Here is a 6,402-nt window from a genome sequence, read left to right on the forward strand (position 1 = left end):
CCACACCTCCTAATAGTGCTACTCCCTTTGGGGGCCATTTTCTTTCAAACCACCACAATGTGTCAGTTTTGCATTAGTAATGGATTGCACTGAATTCTCAAAACAGCCGCAGGTACTTTCCTCCTCATCCTCCTCCCCTGGCAGGGAGTCTGACGACCTCCAGCAATGTCAGAGAGCAGCCGAACGGGAAGAAACCTGCAAAGCCTTCAACTTCTGCCTCCTTAATCTTACCTTGACACTCTCTGGGGTCTCAGTGTGACTGTCATTCCCCAAACACCTTGCTTGCATGAAATTACCGTGGAGAAGAAGACAGGCTTGCAGACTGCTATTTTCGTTTATAGTTTAACTTATTTACTTAATTAAAACAGGCAAGGTTTGAATATTATTAAAGTCTCTCAATACAAGGTCCTCAGCTTGGGGCATTATTCTAATGTTGTAATGGAAGTTTTAATGACAGGACTTAGCAGGGGGAAGGAAGCCACTGGGAACACGCTTTGGAAGGTTAAACCTGCTCACCAATTGCTTCCTTTCTCTGCACCCACCATGGAATGAGCTGTCTCTGCTCTCACTTCTACTTCCTGGACATTCTGCCTCAGCATGTCCCCGAACCCACAGATCTGGTTGCCGCACACAGGGACCCTTGAAAGCCAAAACAAGCATCTCTCTTCATAAGTCCCCCTGACAGGCATCCATCACCTTGATTCAAGTCTGTCTGACGCAGAGAACAGAAGAGGTGTCTCTTATGAGCGTCCCCATGCCCCGTCCATCCTGGAGAACATGCCAGAGAACCATACAGAGGAGATCCCTCCCACTCTTGGGGAAAACATCCTTGGCGTTCAAAACCAATAATGAATATGGACGGCAACAAGAAAACAGTGATGTGTGCCAGGGACATAAAGAGCAAATGATGGTAGTGCCCAGGGGATGTGGGTTATGAGACAGAAGACAACAGCCTTCACCAGGTGGTCGGGACGAGCAGCCCCAGGCAGAAGGAACCGGAGCCGGAAGAGAGTCTGCAGGAGGGACGTGAGCATGACAGGGGCTGGATCAGGGGCGGCTATGGGAAGGAGGACAGGGGCAAGGCAGAGGGAGTGAAAAGTTCTATTTTACACTTTTCACTTTTCAGCCCCCAACTCTGCCACTGATGTTACCCGCTGCTTTATAGAACCCTTCCCCCGAGTTAGTATTCTGTCCCGAAAGTCTACAGTGGGGCCCGTCCACCGTGTTCCATGCCAACTGCTTCCTGGGATTCCACACTAGGGAGATGCTTTGTCTGCGCTTGCTCTTAAGACCCAAACAGACTAGGAACGGGAAACAACATCGCCAGCCAGCCCCAGTTCTGCGTGCCCTTCATGCGGAGTGAGGATGTTCAGCTGCCAGCCGCGTCACAGAACCCAGGGCCCTGAGAACGCCACAGCGCCTGCATGCGGACACCTGGCGCATAATAAACAGCCCGGTGCCGAGAAGCGGAAGTCTGTCAAGAGCTCAGCTGTCGCAAGGATTCGGTTAAGTGCTCGACAAATATTTGTTAAATTAATGAATCGCCCAGCTCCCAGTTCCTCACGGGGATCACAGTTAGGGAATAAGGTCTGGGAAGGTTATAGATTTTTTTAAAATGTGCACTGCTCAGGGTCAAACCTCAACAGCCTCCGAAGCTTTTAAATTCAGAATATGCTATTACAGAATGGATTAAGGAAATGTTTGTAATGAGCACAGATCTCTGGTTGGGGAATAGAATGTGATAACTGTCATAGTTGATGTCTCCCCACGCACTACCAGATGATTATGTCATCTTGTCACAGCCTTTTGAGGTGAATACTGGCAGGCCCCTGAGGCACCGAGTGATTAACTTATCCAAAGTCTCTCCTTCCTTAGATTTTGGTTCTTTGGAAAGCAGCATCTCCGCATTGCTGTGAATCCGTTTCGACGGCGGCTTCTGTTGACAGCATCTATCCTTAAGGTTTGCAACTCTACTGCCTGTGACTAATGCTGCCATCAGCTCAGGTGTGTCAGGCCATACAAGGAAATGGATATTAAAAATGCACGTATGCCGGTGTAAAACAGAAAACAGAGAGCCGCCTGAAACTTTCCAGGCGGCAGCGGAGAAAAACAACCGCTTGTCCATATGCAAAAGACGTTCTGTCACTAAGGAAACAGAATGAGTTCCTTCGACAGTAATAGCTGGGATTGCAGAAAAGCACTTTGCCTTCTCTCTACACATCCCCATTTGCAAAGATAAATCGCTTTTATTGCCATCTTCTCCTGGAGCTCGGTTACCCTCTCAAAGAGGTTATCGTTCATCGGGTTAGCTCAAATGTGTATCATAAATGCTCTCGCTAATCCTATAGTCCTGTACTTTTAACTTTATCTCTCCCATTAAGCTAGAGTCGTTTTTAAAATAGTTTTGCATTTATTTATTGTGTGTGTGCATGTGTGTGCACACGTGTGTGTGTGCACACGTGTGTGTGTGAGTGCACGTGTGTGAGTGCACGTGTGTGTGTGTGTGTGTGTGTGTGTGTGTGCGCCATGGCTCATGTGTAAAGGTCAGAGGACAGCATGCAAGAGTAAGTTCTCTTCCTCCAACAAGTGAGACCTGGGAGTTGAACTCAGGTCAAGCTTGTCATCAAAGAGCCTTTACCCAGTGAGCTATCACTGGCCCTAAATTTGTTCTTCAGTATGAAAAAGTGCCCAGTACTTCAGAGGAAAACTTGAACTATGGAAACAAGTCTAGCTGCATTTCATTTAATTTAAGGACGAGCCTAGAGGGGCAGTTTGGTGACTGAGAATGCTTACTGCTCTTCCAGAGGACCTGAGCGTGGCTCCCAGCACTCATGTTGGACCCTCCCATGGCTGCAGCCCTAAGGGTCCCAGTGCCCTCTTCTGGCCTCTTTGGGTATACACACACACACACACACACACACACACACACACACACACGCGCGCGCGCGCACACACGCACATGCGCGCACACACACGCACACACACGCGCACACACGCACACACACGCGCGCACACACACACGCACACGCACGGACACGCACAGACACGCACACACACACGCACACACACACGCACACGCACACACACGCGCACACACACACACACGCCCCATAAATTTAAAAATAAACTAAATAAAAGAACTAACCATAGTGTTGTGTTCTATCCCTTTTAGGTTTGTTTGTTTGGGGTTGTGTGTGTGTGTGTGTGTGTGTGTGTGTGTGTGTTGCTGTTGTTCTTTTTCTTCCTCTTCCTCTTCTTCTTTCTCATTATATGTGTATGAGCATTTTGCCTACATATATGTCTGTGTACCACGTGAGTGCCTGGTGCCCCCAGAGGCCAGAAGATGGAGTCAGATCCCTTGGAACTAAAGTTACGGATGCTTGTGAGCTGTCATGTGGATACTGGGGAATCAAAGCCAGGTCCTCTGGAGGAGCAGTCAATGCTCCTAACTGCTGAGCCGTCTCTTCAGCTCCCTCCTTATTCTTTGAGTGCACAGAAGACTATCCTCTGTCTGCCTCCCTAATGACTCACTTGAGTCCACTTGGGTAAGTCAAGATTCTCTACCATGCCAGGAGTGTTCCTACTCATTCCTGAGAAAGGTCTCTTTCTCTTCCAAGGTCCCTACAAGCGAAAGTAGTTCTCCATGTTGTTCTTCTCTTCCTCCTCCTCCTTCTTCCTCGGGTTATCTCCATGATGCCCTAGAAGGCATAGTTATTTCTTCCTGTTCACCCAGTAATGTCTCCTAAGTACGCTGCGCGTGGGTCACGCAGGGTCCTTTAAGATTCCAAGAGCCATTAGGCACTTCTGCCTGAGGGCTTGTCTACACACATGCGTGGCCCTGGAACCCGGAAGTGTCAGCCATGTTGTGTGTCTGAATCGTTACAGTAAGTGTGTGGCACAGTCATAGGAGATCCACAGGGTCTTACTCTGCATGCGGCCATAAACCACGTGCAGGTAGGCAGAGAGCTGGGTGGATGGCTTGTGAGAAGCATTCCACTTGGGGGTCAGGGAAGATCCACAAGGTGATGGATCAAAAACACGAGGAATGGTTGATATTATCTAAAACAGAAAAAAGAAAACTAACTTGTGCCAGTTAAATAATAGAGACAAAACCGCCTCAGCCGCTGACTGAGATCCAGGAACAATGCCATGTGTGTTGGAGAGCCCCTGTACAAGCTCATGAAAACGGTCTTGGCACACTAAAAACAGAGGTAGTTCTATCTGTCTGCTCCGCTCAAGGTACTTTGGACTCAAGATTTTCTGACCCTCCTCAAAACAATTCTCTGAATGGCACACTAGTGATTTGATGGTGTCTTTGATAGATTGATCATCTTATTTCCCTTAAACATGCTACACCAGACCATAGTCTAGCGGAAAGTAAGAACATATGGGTAGCACAAATTGGTCTTGGTTGAGGCGGTGAGGGCAGTGGGGGCGTGGCGTTAGTTGGGAAGAGGAGATGGGTGGATCTGAGAAGACATAATGAGATCAAAATGTGCATTGTATACAGTTCGTTAAAAACTAGCTTTAAAAAACTGGGCAGGGGGAGAACTCCATCAAAGACATCCTTACAGGAAGAGTCCTCCTACCTGGTGTACTCTTAAAACATGTATGCCACCCATAGGAGTGTTTTGCTTACATGTCTATATGTGCATGTTTGTGTCTGGGGAGGTCAGAAGAAGGCATCAGACCCCTAGAACTAGATTTACAGACAGTTCTGAGTTGCTGTCTGTGTGGGTACTAAGATCTGAACTCAGGTCCTTTGCAAGAGAAGCAAATGCTCTTCACCGCTGGGCATCTCTCAAGTCCCCGGGTTGTCTTTATTATTCCCTGACCCCGGAGCAAGGAACATGCCTTGCTGCCAGACATATTCAGGAAGCAGGCTCCTGGTAAAGGGACACATGTTTGGAGCACAGAGTCAAATCAGAATGATGGGTGAGACATGTGCAGAAGAGTCAGAAAATCGGATCCAAATCTCAATTCTACCTCCAAACTAGACAGGTGTGTGGTCTTCTGGTTCCTAAAATGTGCAATAATGGCACATGATAATAATGGACATGCCTTAGGTAGATGATAACCTCAATAATAACAGGTGAGAGGGGTGTGTGTGTGTGTGTGTGTGTGTGTGTGTGTGTGTGTGGTTGAACATCAGACCTGGTGGTTTACATGAGAAGTGTCCCACATAGACTGACATAGTTGAGCACTTGGTGCCCACTTCACATCTCTGTTTGTGGAGGTGCGGCTTGCATGAGGGAGTGTGCCCCTGGGATACGCCCTTTGTGAGTTTGTAGCTTTGCCCGCCCTACTTCCAGACCTCGCTCTGCTTCACATTTACAGGATGGGATCTCTCAGCTTCCTGCTCTGGCCATGACTGCCAGGCTTCCCCTATCACTTGCGAGGCTGATTTTCTGCTGTATTGGAGCCCACAAGACTATGCAGTAAATGTGCATCTGACAGATTCATAAAGGCAGACCCACCCATTTTGCAGAGCTGCGGGAACACTTGTCTTTTGGAAGAGTCTCTGTCATATCTGTAAAAACCTTGTGAAGCCATGATTCTTCCTTCCAAATGGGAATCATTTCCAGAACACCTCAGCAGTGTGGCTTCTGCATGGGCAGTGGAGTGACCTTGCTCCATTCCCCACACCAGGAGGACTTGGAGCAATGGCATTCACATTGGAGCAATGTTCTAGCTGTCAAATTTACATAGAGTCAGTCCCACAAAATTACCCACTAACAGACCACATAGAAATTTCTATAGAAGAATTTCTGAGCAGGAAGGCAGCATGCCCCCACCTTCACTAACGAACAAATCTGGATGTCCCCAAAGCTGGTTATCACAAAAGAGATTAGATGAGGAGAGTGGGTGGATCCAGGACAGGGATTTGGTAACTTTATTTAATGGTTTGGAATGTCAGTTACTTCCCCTTGGATGCTGGTTCTTTCCTGGTGGTGTCACCTGTTCTGGAACACAGTTTTGTCAGGTTCTACCTGCCCTCTTTGTGATTTTGATATGCACATTATCATCGTCCTTGCCTTATGGAATTTTCAAACTTTGTCTGTAAAAATTAGAAACCTCGTGGAGATCACTCCTTATCCATCTTTTCCTCGCTACTACTTCTACTTCTTCCCCTTACTCTCCTTTCTTCTCCTTATTCTTCCCCTTTTTCTTCCCCTTTTTCTTCTTCTTCTTCTTCTTCTTCTTCTTCTTCTTCTTCTTCTTCTTCTTCTTCTTCTAATATTTATTTATTTATTATATATACAATATTCTGTCTGTGTGTATGCTGCAGGCCAGCAGAGGGCACCAGACCCCATTACAGATGGTTGTGAGCCACCATGTGGTTGCTAGGAATTGAACTCAGGACCTTTGGAAGAGCAGGCAATGCTCTTAACCTCTGAGCCA

Source organism: Arvicola amphibius, chromosome 17 (genome assembly GCF_903992535.2).
Source record: "Arvicola amphibius chromosome 17, mArvAmp1.2, whole genome shotgun sequence".
NCBI classification, from domain to species: Eukaryota; Metazoa; Chordata; class Mammalia; order Rodentia; family Cricetidae; genus Arvicola; species Arvicola amphibius.